We start from the raw sequence: 27,066 nt of genomic DNA, 5'->3' as shown, positions 1-27,066 counted from the left end.
GAATGAAGCCAAGAGGAGCAGCAGTCAATTGGAGGAAGCACTGCTAGTCTAGGTAGACCAAAGATCTGACTCAGTATGAGTCAGCGTCATCAACTGTTCATATAAGCCATTTGAAATGAGGTTAGATTGGGGGAGGTAATAGATCAATGGGGAACTGCCTGATAAGGTTCATTGTCAATATGAATCCTTCTGAATTAATGGGAAAGCTGCCCACTGACTCCTTATTGGCATTTCCGAACGTTGTGATTAAATTCCGGAAGGTGACCTACATCAAAATGTTGCATTTCATATTTTGCCTAACTGTGATACCTCTGGAAAAGTTTCTCTTTATGACAGCTGTTGTAGAGGAGGAATAGAATGTATAACGGTGCCTTTTTATTGAGGGACAAAAACCACTGAAGAGAAGATTTCATTAAGAAAACAGCAAAAAGCTTTGTCATTCCATGTTTGAAATGATGCTTAGCTGAGTCAGTAAAACAGGCATCAAAGGTATACATGTGGGTTACATTTGAGATTTTTTCAACATTAAGAGAACTGTTACTAATTTTCAGCAACACTGAGATTTTTTTCATTCTCTCTCTCTCTCTCCTAGTTGGCAATTTGAATATGTAACTCCATTATTACAATGAATAATCAGTGACGTTCTGGTGATTCAAAACTGGGAGGATTCTAGTGCAGTGACAACTTTGAGGCAGCTGGGTCTCCCCCCACCCCCACTTCTACAAAATTCATATTCTGAAATTATTACCCTCAAATGTGACGGATCTGATTGGTATTACTTTGTGATGTATGTCACCTCCCACAGTTTGGTTTGGAGTAATCGTTATATTCCCGTGGAAGTTCCTATGAGATGATCGATCAATAGTGGCTTTAACTCATCCCTTCAACTGTGGTTGAACTTAGAACATCAGTAACTCTACATTCCCAGGGTTCACGATTGTGAGGAGGCTTTTAAGCCCCCTTCAGACCCTGCCACTCAATACAAGACAGAAAAGAGAGAATGAAGTCCCCTAATTCTCACCTGGAGTACTGTGTCCAGTTCTGGGCACCACAGTTCAAGAAGGACACTGACAAACTGGAACGTGTCCAGAGGAGGGCAACCAAAATGGTCAAAGGCCTGGAAATGATGCCTTATGAGGAACGGCTAAGGGAGCTGGGCATGTTTAGCCTGGAGAAGAGGAGGTTAAGGGGTGATATGATAGCCATGTTCAAATATATAAAAGGATGTCACATAGAGGAGGGAGAAAGGTTGTTTTCTGCTGCTCCAGAGAAGCAGACACGGAGCAATGGTTCCAAACTACAAGAAAGAAGATTCCACCTAAACATTAGGAAGAACTTCCTGACAGTAAGAGCTGTTCGACAGTGGAATTTGCTGCCAAGGAGTGTGGTGGAGTCTCCTTCTTTGGAGGTCTTTAAGCAGAGGCTTGACAACCATATGTCAGGAGTGCTCTGATGGTGTTTCCTGCTTGGCAGGGGGTTGGACTCGATGGCCCTTGTGGTCTCTTCCAACTCTATGATTCTATGATTCTATGATTCTATGATTCTAATTAATTTTCCCATGGATTATTGTCCCTTACTGGTATGTGTGTGTTAAACCAGCTCACCATAAAGGATATTGTTGTGGACCTGATGATCTATAAAGTTTGGGGAAGGGAGAACACTGGGTAGGGTTGCCATATTTCAAACAGTGAAAATACAGAAAGAAAGCTTCTTGAGCTGCTTTTTTTATTTTTTTAGGATGAGGTTGTTGAGGTGTCCCCCCCCCCCATACGCCCAGATTTCCCCAGACATTTATTTATTTATTTAATTTCCACCCGGGCACTGATTCCGACTACAGTATTCCGGATATGTCCGGGAAATTCTGGACATACGGCAACCCTAACACTTGGTTGTATTCTGTGTTAATCGTACTAAGCGTAGAGCCATTAAAATGAACGAATATGCCTAAACTGGCTCTACACAATTTAACTGGATACAGTAACTCACCCAAGGCATGAAACTTGAAAAAGCTGAAAAGGTATTGCTTTTAATTATCTAATTCCTGAAAACAGGCATATATTAAGCATATAAAAACCACAATATCCTGTCCAAAAGAAAATGGTTTCTGTTGTGCTGTGGTTCTTTGTGGCGGTCTACTTTGGGGCCTAGCTAAAGCTCTGCCCTGCTGGATCAAGCCCAAGGCCCATCTGGTTTGTCACCCTCTTACCACAGTGTCCAACGAAATGCCATTTGAAATGTCATTTGAAACAGCCCTCAGAAAGGAGCTCAACTTGTCAGGTGCCTCACACATAGTATTGGTACCAGTTTGACCTTTTGTGGTTCTTTCCCATTTCTTTATCTGAAAATAAAACACAAGCAGTACTGCATGTCAGGCAGGGGAAGCAGAGAGACATACATTTTTGTAGGATAAAGTTCTGGAAGAACCTAAGAGCATCCTGCAGAACTTCTAAACTTGCTTCTAGGACTATAATTAACAACACCATCAGGTTCCTCATGATATGTGAATTGGTTTCCTCAGGCAACTTTCCTTTTCAAAGTGCTAGCTCTATCCCAAAATGTTGCATGTCCAGAAATCTGCCTCCAGTTTATGCACCGGAGAGTATCGAACCAAATTACCAAGACTATGGGGGAATATGAGGCAAAGTACAAAGATAAATATTTCATGGTGTCTTCAGGAGCATTTGCCACAACTCCTCTGTTTCCTACCACTTTTCCTGCAGTACTTTTGTACCTTCAGACTATTCTATGCATCCCACTTGCAGAATTATCCTCCCTAATGTCCCTTAGCATATGCCAGTTCCAAATGGCACACTGAATTCCAAGTCCCCAGATGCCTGCATCTCATTTCTTGACTGACACTGACTTCGGCAGGAGCTTTCAGAAGCTCAGCTGCTGGGTTTTTTTTTGGTCAATCTGAGAAAACTCTCACACAAATGGCAATAAACAAGCTATCTATGGCAGATTATTTTACTTTGAACTGCAGTCCCCTTTGTTTTTAGTTTGAATTGCCAACCCCACTTAAAAACAATCAGACAATGGGGCATATCTATATTGGTGGCCAAGCATGTGCTAGCATACCGCGCATAGCTATGCTCATGGACTTCCTGTGGGAGTGTAGTGGTTGAGAGCGGTAGACTGGTACTCTGGTGAACCAGGTTCACTTCCCCGCTGTGATGGCCTGGGATTCAGATTCTGAACCTGAAGAATCCCAGCCTGCACAGGATTCCCCGCCTCCAGAACCAGCTGAGCCGGGGCTGGGGCATGAGCCTGAAGGGTCCTCACCTGTGCTGGATCCTCAGGTGCAGGCACCAGCTGAGTCTGCTAGGGCTCCTGAGGTGATGGAGGACCCATTGCCTGCAGGTGCTCCACTCTCAGCCCCATCAGAGGAAGCTGAGGTTGCCTCTGAGTCTGGTAACCCTCTAGCCTCTCCTGAGCTGCAGAGGCTCGGGGCAGAGAGGTGGAGGGAACTAAGTTCCTGCAGGAGGAGTGCTCTCCTCCAGGCCAGGAGAGGCGAGTCACCTGAGGATCGGAGCCACCCTGTGCCTCGGGGCAGATAAAAGCCAGCCCGCCCCAGTCCCAAGTTGCAGGAGCAACTTCCTTGGTTGACAGTTCCTGCCTGAACCCTGTCCTGCTATCCTGCTGGAGCTCCTGACCTCACATGACTACCTGCCCTGCATCCAGCTTCAACTTTTACGGACTGCCTCCATACTGCACCTTCGACCTTGGACTGGACTCGGACCTCGCCTCTCGGTTAGCCCATAGGACCAGCACACCTGGTCCTCCATATGCAGCTGCTGGGTGACCTTGGGCCAGTCACACTTCTCTGAAGTCTCTCAGCCCCACTCACCTCACAGAGTGTTTGTTGTGGGGGAGGAAGGGAAAGGAGAATGTGAGCCACTTTGAGACTCCTTCGGGTAGTGATAAAGCGGGATATCTAATCCAAACTCTTCTTCTCTTCTTCTTCTGCCCAGATGCTACATCTGACAGGCTTTCCCTAGGTTTTTCTGTAGTTTACATGTATCAAGATATTGCTTTAAATATGTATCCTGATAAGATTTCTTAAAAACTGTAGTTTAATTTGGAAACAGAGTGGATTGGGATTCCAGATAAAAATATCTGAAAGCGACATGGGCCCACCTCTAAAACAGGCTATCAAAATCAACACCATAACACATGGCGCGGGCAACCATCTAACCAACAGTGGAAGAGCATTCATGTCAAGAAGAGGAAATCTGTGGCTCCCATCATCATTGACCATTGGCTATGCTGGTTGGGGCTGATGGGAACTGGAGTCCCTAACACCTGAAGGCCTATAGGTTGCCCATGTCAGAGTCGTACAACAAAATTCCCTTGTCTGAACCTTGTGCGGAAATTAAAGGAGAATTAAAGTTTTGACGTGGAATAGCCTTAAATACTAATGATAAAAGATAAACGTTGCGGAAAGAACAAAAGAAATCCATTGCAAACAAGCAAGAAGTTCCAGTCCTACAAACTTTCTTCAGGGTTAACATCTGCACTAATACAAAAACTCTCTGCCTCTCTGTTAAAACACACACAGAGTTAAGTACATACAGACAGCTTCTTGGGATGAAACTCACGAGCTTTATGTATCAGAAGAACAATTTGTGACAAGTCATGACATTGCTTAAAGGTAAAGGAACCCCTGACCATTAGGTCCAGTCGCGGACGACTCTGGGGTTGCGGCGCTCATCTCGCTTTACTGGCCAAGGGAGCCACCGTTTGTCCACAGACAGCTTCCAGGTCATGTGGCCAGCATGACTAAGCCACTTCTGGCAAACCAGAGCAGTGCATGGAAATGCTTTTTATTTTCCCGTCAGAGCGGTACCTATTTATCTACTTGCACTTTGACTTGCTTTCGAACTGCTAGGTTGGCAGGAGCAGGGACCGAGCAAACCCCGTCACAGGGATTCGAACTGCCAACCTTCTGATCAGCAAGTCCTAGGCTCTGTGCTTCCCGTTCTTAAGGTTGCTTACCTCGCCCTCAATGGAAAAGCACCAGCCTTTTGTAGCAGGCTTCCCATTACAACATTTTAAACACACTATATTCAGACATGACCTGTCGTGTACATTAAACGTTTAACTTTAATGCCCTATTAACTGGAATTATTTTCTAATTAATTGTGTCTGCAAGCATTCTGGAGGACTCACTGACTGGAAACATTTGAAATTGGGGGGGGGGGATATATGGTGGCTCCCCACTTGTGGAATGCACTCCCTAGGGAGTCTCACCTGTCACCTTCATTGCATATCTTTAGGCGCCAGGCAAAAACATTCGCTCATTAAGCTATCTGTGGCTTTTAAAACACTCTCTCTCTCTCTCTCTCTCTGTGTGTGTGTGTGTGTGTGGCGGGGAGGGGAGGGGGTATTGCTTTTGTTTGTTAGTATTGTATGTATTTTTCTGTTTTTCTATCGTGAACTGCCCTGTGATCCTCAAATGAAAAAATTAAATAAACAACTAAATAAATAATATGTACCCTCTGTCAAGCTGAAGGCACAGACTTTCAGATACGTCATCTATGAATTCCCCTTATCCCTCTCAGCCTTTCCAAAGTACCACAGTGTTGTGCTTTCATTGGCTAAATCTTAACTTGTACCCAGTTTTGTGGTTACCCCTGTAGGAGTTATAATTGCCTCTGAGCTGGCACAGGGGTGACAGCTGTATTTTTGATTTCTATAACTTGGCTGGCATAATTGATTCATTGTGTTTTTATGTGTTTTGATAAATGAAGCAAATCCATGTTTCGGTTAAATTTAACATTTAAACCTGTAGACAAATATTTGAATAAGCAGTGGAAATAATAAATTACGGAGGTGAAGTGATTTCATTGCTTCTGAATGCTCTGTTGGGATTAAAAAGGAAATGACTGCATGTTCGTATCACCACATGGGCTAGGAATATATACTTAGACTTAACTTCCTCTATAGCCCTAGCTGTCCTGATATATACCTGACTTGGTTTAAAGGATTGTCTCTGTGTTCAGGAAAGGCAATTTCAAACAAAAACAACTTAGTATGTTTCAGGCCTGGAAGTACCTGCCTCAGAAGAGTTTAATGAGCACTACATTACTTTGACCATTTGCACTCCAGCATTTCTCATTTTCTAGCCTGCATAATTCAATTAAAGGCTGTGGATCTGGTTTAGGAAAGATCGGACTTCAGGGAATTGAGATTTATTTCAAGGCTGGTTTCTTTAAAAGGCGAAACAGGCTGAGGTAAGCTAACAACCCACTTTTTAAAACAAAAAACAAAAAAACAAACCCAAAGCTATAGGAAACGTAACCTCTTGTGATAGAGATATTTTAATGAAAATTAAATTTACGGCCCAAAGTTGAATCACTGTGCCGTGTAACTCTCTCCCTCTTTTCAGACTGCTAAAGATTTTGCATGCCCATTAGCCACGAAGTCAAACATCCTTTATTCCCCACTGCATAGATCCCTTGTCGCCGACTCTAGTTTCCAAAGCGTTTTCCTGCTGGACCCTTTCTGGCACCACATCTGTCAACCTTGCATTTCACCATCACTTGTTTCAGGTTAAATCAGATCCAGCATTAGACCCAAGTACTGTACCACTCAAAACCAGCATTAAAGCTGTAGGCCCTTTCGAAACTTAGAAAAATGCCGCCCCTTGTTTCCGTTGCGGAAAATGAAAATTATAGATCACCATGCTTTCCAAGTAAGGTCCAGGACATTATTTCCCAATATGTGTTGGAGAAATATAGGAGGAACAAGAAGCAGGTAATTTTCAGGGGATCTCTGCTGACAAAAATATAAAGGTCTTAAGTGGGCAGTTAGCATGGACTTGAAACTAGGAAGGGTGTTGCCTGGGAATAACCAGGAAAAGTAGTACAGTCCATAGCTGTCAATTTACAGATTTGAAAATAAGGGACCAGCAGCCTCGAAAATAAGGGATTCTGATTAGCTTATACAGAAATCCCGCACTGATGGAGCCATGCTGCTTTTGCTGCGACTGACTGTGTTTTGCAGGGGGTTGGACTAGATGATCCTAAGGGTCTACAACTCCGACCAAAGAAGAATGGCAGACAAAACTGATGAACGGCGTCGAGATGGCAAAACTTACAGGCAGAATTAGAAGCCAGGAAGAGGGCCTCTTTAATAAAGAATGGGGAAAGTTTATAATTTATTCGAAAATTACATTGGTAGGATTGACAGAAAACTTGTAGTAAAAATTGGAACTATGGATGCACAAATGATTTATAAAAATAGAGTTATGAAAGGGATGCAGAGGGGGAAATCACTACATTAAGATGCTGCATTGGTTGGAGGGGATGCTAAGAAGAAGAAGAAGAAGAAGAAGAAGAAGAAGAAGAGGAGGAGGAGGAGGAGGAGTTGTTTGGATTTGATATCCTGCCTTTCACTCCCTTTAAGGAGTCTCAAAGCGGCTAACATTCTCCTTTCTCTTCCTCCACCACAACAAACACTCTGTGAGGTGAGTGAGGCTGAAAGACTTCAGAGAAGTGTGACTGGCCCAAGGTCACCCAGCAGCTGCATGTGGAGGAGCAGAGACGCGAACCCGGTTCCCCAGATTACGAGACTACCGCTCTTAACCATTACACCACATTGGCTCTCAGTACGTCACGGCTGCCATCGTCCTGGCGCGAGGAGTTCCATCGGCTCTTCCCCGCCCAAGAGAGAGGGAGGGAGGGAGGGAGAGAGACTCTCACCCACGCCGCCCGCGAGCCCGGCATGAGGCGGTTGCGGTGCCGCCATGGCCGCTGAAGCGCTACCCTACTGCGTCCTTCCCCATCCCCTCCTCTTCCTCCTTCCTCAGGCCGCCTCCGGCTTTCTCTGGCAGCGCGGCGGAAGTCTTGCAAGAGAGGGGCTGCCTGCCCGCCCACCGCCACCTGTCTCCTCACAACGCACCCTTGAGGGGGAAAAGGGAGAGATGGAGACGCGGGAGCTCGTGCGCATGCTCTCTCTCACGGCGGAGGACCCCGAGCCACTGCTTCCCTCCCGAGCCGGGCGAGCATGAAATCCGGGAAATTTAAGGGATATCAGCAATCCGGGACAGCAGCGGGAAACGGTGCTGGGATAAGGGAGTTTCCTGCCAAATAAGGGACGGTTGACAGCTATGGTACAGTCAGTGGTAGAGTACATGTTTCACAGGTAGTTCTCAGGCTGTCACAAGCATCTCCAGACAGTGGGAAAGACCCCTGTCTGAAATCTTGGAGAGTTATTGCCAGTCAGGAGAAGACATTTTTGGGCTAGATGGACCAGTGGATGGGCTCAGTATAAACCAGCTTTACTTTTTTTTAAAAAATCCATCCCAGGAGCCTCTTGAATTGGCCCGTCCTCCCCCCCAGAGCTGGTACTCTTCAGAAGTTGATAGGCTCCACTTCCAAGAACCCCAGTCAGCTTGGCCAATGGTCAGGGATGATGGGAGATGGTATCCAAAATATTTGGAGGGCACCAAGTTACAGAAGGCTGCCTTAAATACAACAAACATACCCCACAGATGAACGATGCTCCTGTGGTATGAAGACAACCGTTCGTGAATGCTCTCCAAGTTCTAAGGCGTTCTAGGCCTTGTCTTTAATTATGTGCTTCTGCTTTATGGAAATTAAGTTAATTACTTAATTTCTTTGGTGTCTGAAAACTCACAAACCTCTATGTTTGTGTTGTTTGAAATCCAGTTTGGGTGAATGTACAAGCCAGGGGCCTTCATAATGTTTCCACCACATCCTAACAAGACCAGTGTTTTAATTTCTGGACACATCCATGTTTTGAGAGATATATTAAAGCACTGCTCACCTGGACACTGTCAAGGGTGGGGTCAGAATGTTACCCTATTTCTGACACAGTGGCCTATAAAAAAAGCGGACTTTATAAAAAAAAAGCTGTGCCTCAAAATTTACTAAAAGAGGTGGACAGGATGGTAAGCATTCATAATTTGACTGATTTTCTCCATCCTCACACTTAGAGGAAAGTTACTCAGTGAGGCTTATGACCTTGTGACCTTGGGTTCTCTGCCCAGCCCACAACGTTGTGGCAACTCCAGCGCACGCTGGCCTCTGTGCTCTGCTTCCTTTAAAATCCCTGAATTATTCCAGTATTTCCAGAAAGGTGCCTCTGATATCTTCCTATTGCATCCATCATAATAAGTCTCTTTGGCCTTCAGGATCAAAGTGCACAGATTCGTAGGATCACTTTGGCATGCCCCTACTGCTGGAGAATGCAGTCCATTTGTTAATTTCAGAGCAGAAGCGCTTTCTGTCTCCGTTAATATGAAGTCATATTGCTATGTATCTCCTGGGACAAATTCATAACTGGCATAAATGAGTGCAACTCCATTGACTTCGGCTAGCCTAGCCAGGATGCCATCTGACTTGCCATGGAGAGCATTAAAGCACACATATGAACTTTGCTATTTTAGCAATAAATCAGGTCATCTGCTTAATCGTCTCTTTGTCCTTAGTGGCAGCTGGCTGCATTGATTAGTACAGTGGACAGGAGTAAAAGAGCAGTTAACAGACCGATTCAGCTGGGCCTTCAGCTACACATTTCTCTTGGAATCCCATTTGTTGGGGTTCTGTTTGTTAACATAACCCTTGCCAATTCTTGTGAAAGTGGGAGGCTAATGATGCATTTTGGAATATAACATGGAGGAAACAGCATACGCACATGATGCCAGATTTTCGTCATTCCCTCCAGAGCGCTGTTGTCACACCTCATACTGATCTTGTTTTTCTTTTAAAACATTGTGCTTGTTAATAATGAAATGCAATTCTGAAACTTAGCCCGTTTTGGAGGAGCTCGTGGTGGCAGCTGTTCAACACTCAGGCTTTTCTATGCCATCAGAACGAGGCACAACCCAGGCACATATTTCCTTGGTGCCACGGTCTCTATTCAGCAGTGATATAATGAACGAGGCCTCCCTTTGCGCATGCAGCGGGGTGTGTCTGTGTGTGAGGGAGGAGAAGCAGTTGTTGTGCAACAAGGAACGGGTGAATCTATCAGTTTTAGTTGCTCATTTCCCCAGTTCTAAGTCCAGTGCACGACATTTCTGCATCAGTCTGCATCTTGTTTTATAAAAGGTCATCACAAAAATTGTCAGCATTTTAGTACACAGCTCTCCTAATGTACCCATGTTTGCAAGCAATTTCCCCTATAATGCATTTTTATGTTACTTTCGCTAATATATGAATTTTAATGCACAATTTCCCTTAATTTCTCTCTCTCCCTCTCCACATTTTGTGTTGGAGTGGCGCACCGGAAAATTCAGAGAAGCATGCATTTCAAAGATGAGCTACGTTTTGGTTTGCACATTGTTTTGGGAGGTGTGCATTAGGTCAGTTCACATTAAAAAGCAAACTGAACTGAATTTCTCCCCCCATCCCTGGCTGCAACCTCCCCTCCTTTTTTCAAAGCACTTGTTGCTGGATTAGTGCTCTCTGGTCATGCCAGTGCTATATTTCAGCAACAGAGGGGGACACAGCCCCCCCCAAAGCAGCCATAGCTAACATGCTCTTTCTAAATCCTTGACCATTAGCTATGTTGGCTGGAGCTGATGGGACTTGTATTCCATCACCATCTGGAGGGCACTGCATTGACCATTCATGCCCTAAGCGGGTTGTAAAAACTAAATAAACAAGTAACAGAAGACCAGGAAAGCTCCCTCTCAGATAACTAACCTCTAGGTTATGCTCCTGCAATGCATTATACAATACGTACGCAACATAAAAACGGGCCTTTTCTGCAGTGGCTCCATGTTTGAGGAATGCTCTCCCCTGGAAGGCTCACCTGACACCTTCATAATACATCTTTAGGCGTCAGGCAAAAAACCCATGCCTCTTCTCCCAGGCCTTTGGCTAATTAAATGCCCTATGGCCTTTTAAACTCTATGGGGGGTATTGTTTTTGTTAGTTACTATAGTACATTTTATAGGGATGTGGGTGGCGCTGTGGTCTAAACCACAGAGCCTAGGGCTTGCCGATCAGAAGGTTGGCGGTTCAAATCCCCGCAACGGGGTGAGCTCCCGTTGCTCCGCCTCAGCTCCTGCCAACCTAGCCGTTGGAAAGCACACCAAAAGTGCAAGTAGATAAATAGGTACCACTCCGGCGGGAAGGTAAATGGTGTTTCCTTGCGCTGCTCTGGTTTCGCCACAAGCGGTTTAGTCATGCTGGCCATATGACCCAGAAAGCTGTCTGTGGACAAACGTCGGCTCCCTCAGCCAATAAAGCGAAATGAGTGCCTCAACCCCAGAGTCGTCTGCGATTGGACTTAACTGTCAGGGGTCCTTTACCTTTTTTATATTACCTTTTTGTATTTTTATATTGTAAAATGCCCTGTGATCCTGAGATGAAGGCATGGAAATGATGAGAGGGCAAAGGGTGAAACATCCCTTACTCTGACTCCCTCTCTGCTCTGAAATGCCCTCTCCAAACGGGCTTTTCTGAGTTTTGTACCTCTGTGCCTAGAATTGAGTTAACCCCTGGTGAGCTTGACTAATGTCACACGCCCCAATACTACAAAGGTTTCCTCATTCCCCTCATTGGGAAAACCTTCCACTCCACTTAAGTGAATGTGAAAGCCAGATCATAGAGGAACTCCATAAACACATCTAAAGGCACATAGGGCAATGGACTAGGGCAGACTGAGGCAGCTAGGTGTAAACCAGCAAAGCACAGTTTCTGCACATCCCTATTTATATTAATATGCTGGGTCAAATGTGTCAATATTTTCCATTAATATGTCAGAGCATAATGGATGGGCAGTTTCTGAATTTATGAGTTTGGTCATTAGTGTCTGTTTAACTGTTATGTTTTAAGAGCTTCTTACCATTTTTTCTTCATAAGGGAAAAATAACATTAAATTGGACAGAAACAACAAATAGGTAAAGAAGAAGTAGAGTTTAGTGTTCTCCTGTTGCAAGATAATGTACTCTCTCTAAAATATGCATTGTGAATTTCATTGTGGGGGCAAGTCACTTGCTTCTGTGCATTGCAGCAAACAAAATAGTGCCCATTTTTAACAAAGGGAAACTCTTGCGGCCATCCAACATTCAAAGTTTAAAGACCCTCTGAGCAAGGATGAAATATATAAGTGATACTCACATGACAGTCAGCCTACTAATGTGAATGACACAATCACACACACACACACACACACACACACACACACAGAGAGAGAGAGAGAGAGAGAGAGAGAGAGAGAGAGAGATGGAAATGACCCACCCCTGGCCTTCTTTGTTATAATCAGTCACCTATGGATACAAAATTCTAAAGTGACTAATGGGCAATTCTCTCCCTGAATTAGGCAGTAGCACATTCAATACCTCTTTGAAGAGTCATTATAATCTGCTGGGGGGAGGGGAATATTAATTTAAAGGTCAAGTGCTTTCATAAAAAAGGTGATTACTCAGTATTTCATACATTGAACAAAAGCGTAGCAGGATTCATTGTGTGTCAGTTTCCTTTGTGTATAGTACATATGCAGAGAAATGGATAGCTTAATTATATAATTATCTGTCTTTAGGGAGGATGGTCCATGAATAGGAACTGTCAAACAGCAGAACTTTGCCTTTGCTTCTAATCCTTAATCGGTTACTGTAATGGCCTTGTGTTCCAAGAGGATTTAAATAAATAGAAACTGCATTTCTAAACTGGGTTTTAGGTGTAAAAATGCTTTGCCATAAAAGGGGTCTGAATTACTGACATTCCATTGTTAACCTTCTGATTCCTTGCATAATTCTCTCTGATAGGTTTGAGCTTTATCTATCCAGAGCTGAGGGTACCATCAAGGCAGAGGATGGAAAACCTGCCACGTTGCTGATTTCAGTGTGTGGACTTCTCCAATCTTATGCTGCAGCAATTTCCCGACCGGATGTTGGAGACACACTAATGTGCTGTGAAGAACTAACAAATTAAATAACTGAAGACTCCTGTGGGGGCAAGTACCTGTCTATATAGGAGGCTACCCGCTGCATCTCTGCATGATTAACTGCTCTGACCTTATCTCCTTTCTAGCCAGCCTCCACTGGGCCCTAGCAATTTTGCCTCATCTCTGGATCAGTCAGCAATCCCTACTGCATAGATGCAGAAAAAATTACTCTCTTTCAAAGGAGGCTGTACCTCGCAGTCACCAGAAGTCACAACCATAGGCTTGGCGGCAGAGCTTGCATTAAGTGTTGGCATGTTCAGGCACATAACAAGGCCCAGAGCCCTGCAGGCACTGGGTAAATATCCCATTTCTAGATATGTAGTAGAGAACATGCTTTGAATGTAGAATGCCCTGAGTTCAAGTCCTGGCATCTCCAGTTGAAAGGTTGTAGGTGATGGGAGAAATCTGTTTATGAGACCTCCAAGAGCGACTACCAGTCAGATTGAACAAGTAGTCTCCTGTGTCTGCACGATTTTCCTCTGTTGGGAAAACTGGCTTGTGTCAGTCATTGGAGCAGCGACTATCCCTAGCTCTGCTCCCTATGACAGAGCTCAGATTGAAAAGGGGGAGCAATGGTGCCATAGCAGTGGGGAGAGATGGGCATCCTGCATCCCAGGGCCCACATAAACTTGCGACCAGCACAGGTTATCTCTTTCTGATAAGAGGGCATTCCCAGGACAGCGATTATCATGAAACTAATTAAAATTGGGCTCCATGATCACTGCAGATGGCGAGAGCAGCCACGAAATTAAAAGACCCCTGCTTCTTGGGAGAAAAGCAATGACAAACCTAGACAGCATCTTAAAAAACAGAGACATCACCTTGCCAACAAAGGTCTGTATAGTTAAAGCTATGGTTTTCCCAGTAGTGATGTATGGAAGTGAGTGCTGGACCAAAAAGAAAGCTGATCACCAAAGAATTGATACTTTTGAATTATGGTGCTGGAGGAGACTCTTGAGAGTCCCATGGACTGCAAGAAGATCAAACCTCTCCATTCTGAAGGAAATCAGCCCTGAGTGCTCCTGAAGCTGAGACTCCAATACTTTGGCCACCTCATGAGAAGAGAAGACTCCCTGATGTTGGGAAAGATGGAGGGCACAAGGAGAAGGGGATGACAGAGAACGAGATGGTTGGATAGTGTTCTCGAAGCTACCAGCATGAGTTTGACCAAACTGCGGGAGGCAGTGGAAGACAGGAGTGCCTGGCGTGCTCTGGTCCATGGGGTAACGAAGAGTCGGACACGACTAAACAACTAAACAACAACAACAATTAAAATTGGAGGAATCCTTTCCTCTTGCACACACTTAAACTTTTTTGTGTGTGGTGCTAGACTGAATTGCACCTGTAATTTGCGTGCCTCGTCTCTCCTAAATTTGGGGAATATAGTGTGTATTATCAGATAAAGAATGGGGCTCATGTGCCTTTAAAAGAAGAGAAGAAAGGGAGAATTTTGGCAGCCCAGTCTTTTATCGTGGTTCTGCAACCTTGGGGGAAACTAAAGATGTTGAAAGGCTCCTGGGCCTTCTAATTCATTTGGCAAGTTTATGTGGCAGCTTAACATGACCTTTTCATATGAAGCTAGCCACTTTTATGCAGCTATGCTTCTACCAAGGCTCAGCACAGTGCCATGTTGCACCCACACGGATGCAAATTAGGCCTTAGCCACTAGCCAGTCTTATTTAATTTGATGGGGTACTGCAGTTATTTTCTCCAGTATAAAATTCCAGGGGAGGGGGAAAGCCCCTTTGATTAATTAAAAAAAATAATTCTGCAGAATGCTAATAAATAATGCTGAGTGCGCATGAAAATCTTAAGATATATGAAGATTTGCCACCATTTGAACAACCATTGACCCCCCCCTCACTCTGTTTTCAGAAGGTCGGTTCAGAGTGGCTGCACACATGGTAAATCTTTAACTTCAAGTGTCCTTCTGTGGTGACCAACTAAAATATTAGCAAAATAAATGTTTTATGGGGAAATGTTGGCAGGAACCCCAAGCGAAACAGGTGGTATTGGGTTATTTCAATATAATGTAATGATTCAGCCAGGTTTCCATCTGGACAGCATGTGGTTGAATCTACTTAGAGAGAGTATCAAAGAGCATGAGTATGCACAAGGGATTGCGGTGGCGTTCAAATGCGCAGTTCGATGGCTACTTTGCAGAAAAATAGTCTGGGTTCTAGGTCCTTTGGGTTAAATACTTTTACTGTCAGGGATCTGAATTTCTTCATCAAATATTAAAGGCGAAGCAACCCTCTGACATGCAATAGCAAGCCGTGTAATTATGAGGTGGTTCCTGGAAGCGGAGAATTGTTCACGTTATGGCTGGGCATTTATTATAAAAGAGTTCATTACCCTTGGAAGCTGAGGCATATGTCTGAAAGAGAGAGCCTCAAAACAGAGGTACTTTTAACAAGCTTTGCTGCTGTAAATATATAAAAGAATCCTCGCAAGCTATTTAGCTAGAATGCTTTTACAGACTACCAAATAGTAATTCGGCGGAACACAAGAGCTATCAGCCCAATTCCTCCTCAGTAAACGACTTTTAAAAAATGTAGATTAATGGACCCTGGAAGAGCTTTATTGTTTTATTGTAATTAGAAGTCTGGCTCTTGACCCTTCGGGGCACGATCCAGCCAAAGTTAAACAATTGTAAAGTACCACTTATTTCTTAATAAAGTCAAGAGGACTCAAATGGGCTTATCTTTTGGCTGGATAATGTGCTTCCAGATCACCCGAAAAAGCATGCTATGGATTAATATAATAATAATAGCAGAGTAAAAAAAATTCAAGACCTAATTAATTTCTAACTGGAAGCTAAGAGTGTGCATGTTTTTCAGCTTCTTCTCCTAGCGTAGCTCAAGTCTGCGGTGGGCCTTTCTGAGGACAGTGTCTTCTGATGCTGGAGCTTCTGCCGCCATTAGTGATAGCATTAATTCAATAAAAATAGCCAACAACAGCTACCCTCGGTTACTTGTGTACCTACTTAATTAGCCGTATCCACATCAATAAAGGAGGGAATGTGCTCTTAAGTCGAAATGCTGAGTGGGTTTAGCTTTCAGTCAGAGGTTGCAGACTCAAAGCTTGGGTTCGTTTTTCAGTAATAATAAATAATAATAATAAATTTTATTTATATCCCGCCCTCCCCAGCCGAAGCTGGGCTCAGGGTGGCTAACAACAATAAAATAATACAACATTCTAAAATCATTTCATTCTAAAATTAATTCAAATCAAATTGATGGCAACCATTGGGCTAGAGTTCTGTGAAGATTGCCAAAGGAGGGAGTCAGGCTGTGCCCTGGCCAAAGGCCTGGTGGAACAGCTCTGTCTTGCAGGCCCTGCGGAAAGATGTCAAGTCCCGCAGGGCCCTAGTCTCTTGTGACAGAGCGTTCCACCAGATCGGAGCCACAGCCGAAAAAGCCCTGGCTCTAGTTGAGGCCAGCCTAACCTCTCTGTGGCCTGGGACCTTCAAGATGTTTTTGTTTGAAGACCGTAAGTTCCTCTGTGGGACATACCAGGAGAGGTGGTCCCATAGGTACGAGGGTCCTAGGCTGTATAGGGCTTTAAAGGTTAAAACCAGCACCTTAAACCTGATCCTGTACTCCACCAGGAGCCAGTGCAGCTGGTATAGCACTGGGTGAATGTGATCCCGCAGCGAGGACCCTGTAAGGAGTCTCGCCGTGGCATTCTGCATCCGCTGGAGTTTCTGGGTCAGTCTCAAGGGCAGCCCCAAGTAGAAAGTTACAATAATCCAGTCTGGAGGTGACCGTCGCGTGGATCACTGTGGCTAAGTCAGGGCGAGAGAGGTAAGGAGCCAACTGCTTAACTTGGCGGACATGAAAAAACGCCGTCTTTGTTATAGCTGCAATCTGCGCCTCCATGGAAAGGGAGGTGTCGAAGATTACACCCAAACTCTTAACGGACGGTGCTGGCACTAACTGCGCCCCCGCAAGAGATGGGAGTTGCCCCCCCAATCCCATATTGTCCTGACCCAGCCAAAGGACCTCTGTCTTCGAAGGATTTAACTTCAACCGGCTCCCACGTAACCATCCAGCCACAGCTTCCAAACATCTGATCAGTGTGTCTGGGGCCGAGTTAGGATGGCCATCCATCAACAGATAGAGTTGGGTGTCATCAGCATACTGATGGCAGCCCAGCCCAAAACTCCGGACAAGCTGGGCAAGGGGGCGCATAAAGATGTTGAAAAGCATCGGGGAGAGTATCGCACCCTGTGGCACTCCACACACCAAGGGGTGGCGCGATGACAACTGCACCCCAAGCGCCATCCTTTGTCCCCGACCAGAGAGAAATGAGCGCAGCCATTGAAGGACTGCGCCCTCGATTCCCACGTCGGCAAAAGCTTATATAACGTGACTGATAAGAGATACCACAGGATAGTTGAAGGTTCAAGAGGAAGGAACAACTTCTCATTCACTTTGTAGCTAGGCAACAACAACCTGGGACATTTCTGTGCACACCTGTTTTGCCCGTTGGCAACAGTGAAATTCAGGTGTATCAGAACATAGGAAACGCTTCTCTATACAGCATCTGCTTTTCTCTCACTTGTTGTTGATGACTTGATTATCCTGGAAAGGCATCTGTCTGCAACAATTATGAGCCACCCCAAAGCTCAGGGTGCTGGCCAGCACATTTGGCGCTGGAAGAACAACACATTGCTGCTATTAATCGGCAGCTCCACGCAAGGATGCCAAAATCCATGGAAAATGTGAGCTGCAACTCAGCAGCTGATGACACACGATGATTGGAATATCAGTGGGCTATTTAACATTAATGGGTTAGGTAATTTTTGAAAAGAGAAGGGGAAGCTCACTTCCATTGAGCTGGGATTTTCTGAAATGAGCAAGAGACGCCTAATTCCACACGGAGGCTCCTGACAACATTCCCAGCCGCTCTTTCTCAGCGGAGTGTTTGAGGCTTCCAATAGGGATCACATGGGTGTGTCAATAAAACAAAACACTTCCTGGAGGATGGGTAGCCACACGTTTTCTGTAGCTTGTGCCTTTTCCCAAGCTGCCAAACATTGCAATTGTAGTTGCACCAAATATTGTACAAGATATGTAATATATACTATGGCTGCGCAACCAATTTGTCTGACTCACAAACTGAATTGGGCCAATTTGTGCTGATTCCAAAACTGGTCAAGGCAGCTACTAACTGCTATTAGAGAGGGTTGGGTGGACTTGAATTGATTTATAGCGATTTGTGCTGATCCGAAACTGAAAAAAACAGTCTCTGAAAAATTGCTTAACAAGTGACACTATGATGAAATAACAGAGGTATTATTTGGCAATATTAAATACATACGGACATGCGTGGCCAATTTACCAAATGACAAAATTTGTCTGGCCAGTTGACAAGTATACTAAATTACTGCAGTACAGTGGTACCTCGGGTTAAGTACTTAATTCGTTCTGGAGGTCCGTACTTAACCTGAAACTGTTCTTAACCTGAAGCACCACTTTAGCTAATGGGGTCTCCTGCTGCTGCCACACCGCCAGAGCACGATTTCTGTTCTCATCCTGAAGCAAAGTTCGTAACCTGAAGCACTATTTCTGGGTTAGTGGAGTCTGTAACCTGAAGCGTATGTAACCTGAGGTACCACTGTACTGACAAAATGCAAGGGGCCGGCGGGGGTTTGACCTGTGTGCCTGCAATCACCCTCACACCCTCACAGAAGACCTTCAGCGGGATTTATTGACAAGGCAGAACATTTCCCCCTTACCAGTTGCACTTGCTTCCGTGGCATGGTTTGTCTAACCCTGTGGCAAAAGCATATAATAGTAGGAGACCTAATTATTTATAAGAAACAAACCAGGAATTCTTTCATTAAGCACATTAATTATTGTGCCCAATTTTTGATCAGCTGCCTTTTAATGCGTTTATTACTGTTGTTGTTTTATTTATTAACGTTCTATACCACCTTCATCTGAGGATGACAGGGTGGTTTACAATATAAAAACACAAAAATGCACAACACAGTAATAAACAAAAACCACACTATTCGAAATCTTGAAATCCATCTGTACAAGCATTTCCCTGACCTCTTGACTGAAATTTCCTGCTTTGTTTGTTGTTTTAATTGTCCTGTTTTAATGAGCTCGTTTATTATATATTCTATTTATGGATGTCTTAATGTTGTTGTTTTTATGTGTATTTTTTATAATTGGCTTTATTCCTGTTATTTTGCGGTTGGTTTTTATTTGTTTGTGAACTGCCCTGTTATTTCTTCTTGAAATGAAAGGCTGTATATGATTGTTATCATCATTATCATTGTTTTTATTGTTGTTATTATTTACATTCTGTTATTATATAAGTGTTTCTATTACTTTGCATACTAAACGGCCTAGGACCCTCGTACCTACGGGACCGCCTCTCCCGGTATGCCCCACGGAGAGCCTCAAGGTCCATAAATAGCAACACCCTAGTGGTCCTGGGCCCTAAGGAAGTTAGATTAGCTTCAACCAGAGCCGGGGCCTTATCAACACTGGCTCCTGCCTGGTGGAACGCTCTGCCTCATGAGACCAGGGCCCTGCAGGATCTGATTTCTTTCCGCAGGGCCTGTAAGACAGAGTTGTTCCGCCTGGCCTTTGGCTTGGAGCCAATTTGATTCCCTCCCTCCCTCTTTTTCTTTTTTCTTTTCCTTCACCTCCTGCGATGAGGCTAAATTTTAATATTTTAATGTTCCATTATTTTAATGTTGTATTTTATTTTTGTTTTTAAGTTGTAATCATTCATCTTGTTTTTATTATTGCTTGTAAGCCGCTCTGAGCCCGGCCTTGGCCGGGGAGGGCGGGGTAGAAATAAAAAAATATTTATTATTATTATTATTATTATTATTATTATTATTATTATTATTAAATGTTAAATGTTTTCCAAAATTGCACAATGTGCACTTTTCATACAGAAAACGTAATGAATTGTTTGTGTACACTGAAATACCTGCAAATAAAATTAAAATTATCAGCCCCAATAGAATACCTTCTATTTGAAGTTCTGCCGGAACTGCTTTTAAGCAAAAAAAATATTTTCTGTACTGACTCTTTAAGATTCCAAAAGTTCCACTTAACATTCCTTGGACGCTCCACCTGTTGCTGGCCAAATAGAGGGTGGGTCTGTAGGTGCAGCCCCCACAGAAATGCACGCCTCTGCAAGAATTTGTGTCTGATTTGGGGGCCTCTCTGGAATGGAGAAAGTCTGTGCAGCTGGATATATTCCAAAGCAGTTCATCAATCCTTAATGTTTTCAAGAAAGTTTTATTTTGCCACAGTGTCTACTAAAAAGTTAGGTCTGTGCTGGCAGAAGATCAAAAACTGAAACTGTTTGGGGGAGTGTAGTGACTTCATAGGAATATGCGGCATGGACTCAATTAAATCTAAAATAAAAATAAAAACGGAGCTCTGTCTTTTTGTTCCTGACATTCATCTCATATATATCCATCTCATATATCTCAGAACTCTGTATGTGCCACCTTCTTTGAGAACTGAAGTGTTTGTATGAAACAAGTTATGCCACACAAACATGTACCCTGAGAATGAACCAATGAAAAATTTCACCATCTGCACCTATAAAAATGGCAAATCAATATCCTTTATATAACAACATGACAGGTTGAATTTTTATTTTAATGCAATGGCAGTGAATGATTATTAATCTTTATTCTTTATCATTGGGTTACATTGTAAAAACACACACACCAAAACCCTTTCTTTCATTGAAAACCTTTCTGAGCACTGAAAGGAATAATAAAAACAACCAGTATATTATCATTTTACTCTGCAAAAAGATGAAGTCATGGCATATGGTCAGCTCACCAGTGCTGTTAATAATAAACCACAGATAATTAAGCATTGATTTATTCTTCTATGTAAGTGAAACGAATTGCTTTAACTGTTTTCAGTGAAGCCCATGTAGTCACATGGATTATGTGTAGGAAGTTCAAGCTAAAAAATTATTAGAGATCATATTTCAGCATAGTGGAGGTTTATGGCAGATACAATTAGAAACTTAACAGAACGTGTCATGTATCCTCTTTGGTAGAAAATCAGATATTAATCTAAGGAAAATCCTAAATCTCAGTATAGCTGCTCTTGTGTTACAGATGCAAACATCTTTTAAAACTGATCTTAGCTTGCAGCCGCAATAATCACCTTCAAATTTGTTGAGGCTATAGATGATGAATGAGGAATTGCAGCTAAAATACCTCCAGATTCACTTCGGTCATTAACTTTCATGGTGGTTGTTAAATGCTGACCCTACAATGTGTCTCTTATGCAGGGAGGAGTATTTGTTTTCAAAGAAATGGACAACCTTGTGGCTAAATTAGTTGTAATATAGGATCGAGCTGAATACATTTGTTGAGGCTCAAGGAATGAATATATGAACACAGAAGAGAATTATGGCTGTAGCTCCAGCTGGGGAGAGGACTCAGCTTGTCCTTTTTTGTTTTTCACACCGTTCGCAGTGACTCTGTTTACCCTTTTAAGAAGTTAGGATATAGCAAGGCCTCCTGCTGTGAGTTCAGCACAGATCTGATCCTGAATACAACTTAACAAACCTGACATGGAGCTCAGCTGCCACCTTGCATTGAGTGTTCAGCTGTGCTCACTCTGATTCGTAAATTAGGCAGAGGTCTTGTTGACTTTTAAAGTGATAACAAAGATTATGATGGCTTTAAGGTTATCTTTTCCTGATAGGGTTCCTTTAACATACTTGACAACCAAAAAATGCAGTATGACTAATCTCATAGAAAGTTGTCATTCAATAAAGCTTTTCTTTAAAAAATGACAGTACTCAGAGCCAACATTTTCTTTAATTCCTGAAACTGGACCTCACCTTTAAGCCATGTATTATGGGTCAACAGCTAGTATGAAACCCTTTTAAAAATCAAGTGCATTTAAGTCTACTTCTGGTAAGCACTCTTTCTAATTTAATAGCCTTTAGATCTTTTCACCCCTTTAACTGTTGTGAGTGAGATAACAATTTTCTGCATGTCTTGTAAAATTAACGAAAGTGGAAGGAGACCACAACACATGAGCACAGGTTTGTGTTTGTTCAGATTCAAAGCTACATTGCAGAGGAGTTCCTCACAGTCAGTTGAAAAAGCAACTTTCTGAGATGAACAAGGAGGAAATTATCTGCTGCTGGAACTGCAGCAGCCTTTTCTTTCTTTCAATCAGCTTCTGCTGGGAGCAGCGCTACCACCTCCATCTTTGTGTAGGACTCCCCCCTACATGAGTTGGTTAAAGGAAAAAACTGGAGGAGCCATAGAGGAGGACTATCCTACCCATGGCAAGTTTCTTTTCTTACACCTAAACTTTCTGTAGCACCATAATGTCAACACTGCAAAGGGTGGGAGGGAATAACACAAAACACCAGACGCTTAAATGCCATGCCAGTGCACTTTCTTGTTCTCTAGAAAGAAGAAGATAAGCTTTTTAGGCACCCACAAAAGCAGACGGGAAAATGAAGACGGGAGAAAGATTCGGCACTCCCCCCCCCCCATATATTGTTTGTGAATTCCAGGGAAGAGAAACCTGTGACCCATTAGAGGCTGCTAGACTACAACTCCTGCCATCCCTTACCATTGGCCAGGCTGGCCATGACTAGTGGGAGTTTGAGTCCAACAACTTGCGTGTCGAGGTTCCCAAGACACCCCCCAAATAAAACACAATTGACACACAATTTTTGTTTAAGGTTTTTGGCATAATTTTGGCCACAACTTTATTAAAATACAAGCAATGTGAGTGGTTGCTTAGGCATTGGTTGTGACTATCTGACCTGGCACGGGGACAGACTGACATTCGCACTCCTGCAAAGTCAGAAAGGGAAAACATTTTGGGGAGAGAGACGGAGCTGGGTACCATGCCCTCAACTCTCCCCAAATGCTCCCAGGGGCTCTTGCGTGGCCCTAGCCCCTTGACAGGGGTTCAGACAAAAGCATGGTGAGCCCCCGGATTCCTTTAATGGAAAACCCTTGCAGCAGCATTAGAGGGGCAGGCACAGCCAATCCATACCCCTCCACCAACCAATTCATAAAACCAATGCCTAACTGCAACCTTACAAGTTGTGACGATTTGCTACGCAGTAGGCAAAAACCAAATGGCACCAGCCAATCAGCCAATTGGACAAAATTCCCACTGGACCCCTGCCCCAAGGCAGATAACCCCATGACAGGCATAGCAAGGTCAAGTGAACAACCCTAAAATAAGGGGGGGGGATGGGCGGGTGATCCAATGCGTGCAGCAAAAAGGTGAAGCTCAACACTGTGCGCAGGGTATTTAAAGGCTATGGCTGTTAATCACAAAATGGCAACATATAAATCTCCCCAGCAACAAGTAGAGCTCAATGATAATGGTGGCCAACCTCTTTCCCCACCCAGCAACAGTGGGGTGTCTTGCTAGCCCCCACAACAACACGTGCTCTCCGTGAAGGAGAACATGCTATCTGGAGAGCCACAGGGATAGGCTCCCCATCCCTGGTATATTCCAAGACTGGCTGTGACACTATGTCCAGGGATGCTCTGCACAAACACCCTCCTCCCCAAAGCAACGTAGGAACAGAGGAACTGCCTCACTGGCTTAGGAAGTTAGTCTTCACTGCGATGACTAAAAATGTAGAATCACAGTTTGGTTGGCAGCACATGACATTCCAATTTCACTTTGGGTTTTACTTTCAGAGGTGTCCATTGGCTCAGCGGGAATTAAGCATGGATGTCTATGTGACTCTGCTGGATTGTGGTCTGAGACATTTATTTAGCATTATTTTCCATTTAAAGTATGCACAATTGCTAACATAGCTTACAGTGTGATGCCGCATTTCACATTTTAAAAAGAAACCTACCTGCGTACTAACTTTTTAAACCATACTTTCCATAATTCATTGTGAAAACCAAAGAGAGGTTAAAGCGTGTTGGCAGGAAATTAATCTTGTTAACACTCTTGTTTGATAAACTGCCCAACGCTTTTTGGTGATATTATGGTTACCTTTTTCTTTTTCTGTTCTATTCTGCCCTTTTCTCCTCCTCTGCTCACCTGCTACCAGTCTTCTCTTCAGATTTCCACCTCTGTTTTACGTTCAGATGCATTGACCATAGTTGCCACCAATCACTGTTTGCTGTATCCTCCTATAGTATCTGCCTTGAGCACCATGATGTTCCAGAGCTTTCTGGACTCACCTGTTTGTTCAAGTCATTCCTGTATTGTCAGGGAACTGACATCAGGACGAGAGCTGGAGGCAAGGCTCCCAAGCGATGCAGGAGAGGGGACCAGCAGGGGGGGAAGGAATTCAACGTAACACCGGTAGAGAAGGGAGGGAAATGGAGGATTCGGAGAGAGGTCTCCAAGACCCTTCACCCGAGACTAGTGGGGAGAGCGCGGACACGCCTCTGCCTTCCCCTTACTTGTGCAGACGAGTTCCGCGCAGGGAAAGTAGGAGGAGACTTGGCGTCAAACAGCTCTTATGCTGGAAGAGGTTCAAGAAACGCCCACTGACGGATTCTGCAAGTGACTGAACAGCCACGGAGTGTGGGCTGTCAGCCAAAGCATGGTTGGCCAGGAGATCTAGCCAAAACTGAAGGCAACTTACGCACAAGTAACCCCTTACAACCATTACATGTATGATTTGCTTTTTCCATGCCCTCTGTTCCCCAGGTCCTTTCCTAGTGAATCTAAGCCTTGGGGTAGGGTAGCAGCAATTGTCCTTTTTAAGAAGCTCGTTGACCTTTAAGGTGATAAAACCAGGTTAGCCACCTCTCTAGAGTGGGCTCTGCTTGCATTGTGGTGTCAGGTGGAAACTGGCTGGTACTTGGATGAACACACTTCTACACTGAGGTTTGGAACCATTAGGCAACTTCATCTGGCTCCTGGTGTGTGTGAACCAGGGGCATCACCTGGCATCAATCTTACTCCCTTTAGCCCCTGCTAGTCCATGGGGTCTGGCCTGGGTTGCAGATGTGACTTCCCCACCCATCATTTCTTGAGTGTGGTCATCCTTGCTATGCGCAGCTTTGGTTGCTGGTTAACAGTTTTGGTATTTCACATCTCCGATGCTGCAGATGAGATTGGTGTAAATCACAAGCCTGTCTGGGAAGAGCGTGTGAACGGAAGACAGTCTTATCTCTTCCGCTGTATGTACTATTTGTACTGTACTTTTGCTTTTACTTGTCCCTGTTCTTCTCTCGGAGCTGGAGAGAGAGGACACTCCTTTGTCTGTACATAAGAAAAGCTAATGGTAAAGGGACCCCTGACTGTTAAGTCCAGTTGCGAACTACTCTGGGGTTGCACACTCATCTCACTTTACTGGCCGAGGGAGCTAGCGTTTGTCCTCAGACAACTTCCATGTCACGTGGCCAGCATGACTAAGCTGCTTCTAGCAAAACCAGAGCAGCGCACGGAAACGCCGTTTACCTTCCAGCCAGAGTGGTACCTATTTATCTACTTGCACTTTGACGTGCTTTTGAACTGCTAGGTTGGCAGGAGCAGGGACCAAGCAACAGGAGCTCACCCCGTCGCGGGGATTCGGACCGCCAACCTTCTCATTGGCAAGCCCTAGGCTCTGTGGTTTAGACCACATAATAATAATAATAATAATAATAATAATAATAATAATAATAATAATAATTTATTATTTGTACCCCGCCCATCTGGCTGGGTTTCCCCAGCCACTCTGGGCGGCTTCCAACAGAGATGAAAAATACACTAAAATGTCACATATTAAAAACTTCCCTGAACAGGGCTGCCTTCAGATGTCTTCTGAATGTCAGGTAGTTGTTTATCGCTTTGACATCTGATGGGAGGGCGTTCCACAGGGCGGGCGCCACTACTGAGAAGGCCCTCTGCCTGGTTCCCTGTAACTTGGCCTCTCGCAGTGAGGGAACCGCCAGAAGGCCCTCGGAGCTGGACCTCAGTGTCCGGGCAGAACGATGGGGGAGGAGACGCTCCTTCAGATATACTGGACCGAGACCACAGTGCCACCCGCGTCCCTTTGTCTGTACATAGTGTGTAAATAAATAAGTAGATGAGCTCTACGATGTCTCACGCTTCTTGCTGTGTCATGCTAGAAGATTAGTGTGCATATATCATTTTATATATGCTGCTGAAGCACACTGGAGAAGAAGGGAACTGCCTTTTCTAGAGCTGTACGTATCGGAGGATGCTCGGTGTTCGGGGGCTGCAGGGGCATCCCAGGGCGTTTTCCAACAAACAGCACTGAGAAGGAATTTTACTCATGAGCCTAATTGACTGAAGGGCCAAGAAGATTTTGTGCCTTCCATATTACAAGGGTCTCTGGGTCTGTTCATTTATTGGCTATGTCAGTTCTGTCACAGCTTTTCCATTGGAGGGAGAAGGCATCATAAAGGATCCATACCTTATGCAACTCCTCCTAGTTACCCAGCAGGTGGGTTGGGAGGTGATATTGGCCAGTAGTCAGCTTGACCCATGTGATGCCCAACCAGGGATGTGCCATTTAAAGTTGTGGTCATGTTCAACTCTAAACTCTTATCTCTGGCTTGTCATTGTTTCCAGATGCTTGTCCTCTGCAGGGAAGTACCTGGTGTGGAAACGATAGATGTTGTGTGGTGTGTGGGAGAAAGGATCCAATTAGTTGTGCTTTAAAGTTGGCCTGTTAAAGAGATTCCATTTGGGGTAGAAAGTTCAAAAATACAAATACAGCATTTTCTGAGATGAGAGGCAGCTTAACTTAAATCTATCATACTGTATTAGCTGGACAACTTTATACAGATACATGCTGAGAGGACATTAGAAGAAGAAGAAAAACCTATTGGGCTCAGTGATGTGTGGAATTTCTGTGTATGTTTTCACTCTTTATGTCTGTTCACCTGGAAAAAGCTAATAGGAAAAGACACAAACAATCGCCTCTGGATATTCACCTGTAGCCTAGCTGGCTTGGGATGTTGAATCACAACATCTGCTGAACGGATTTCTAGTGCAGCTTCTTTGCTCAAAGTAATTATTTGTGTTTTGGTCACCAAGCGGGTAAACGTTTGCCGACTCCCTCTGATGGCAATTATTTCAGATCTCTGTGTTTTAAAACCTGAACTTAACGATCCCGAAGAACTTCTTCCCAATGTAATTAACTAATTAAACAATTTTAAAGAAACAAATATAA

The sequence above is a fragment of the Podarcis erhardii genome, assembly GCF_964252035.2.
Source record: "Podarcis erhardii genome assembly, chromosome: 3".
In the NCBI taxonomy this organism is placed as follows: Eukaryota; Metazoa; Chordata; class Lepidosauria; order Squamata; family Lacertidae; genus Podarcis; species Podarcis erhardii.
This window is presented reverse-complemented; position numbering follows the sequence as displayed.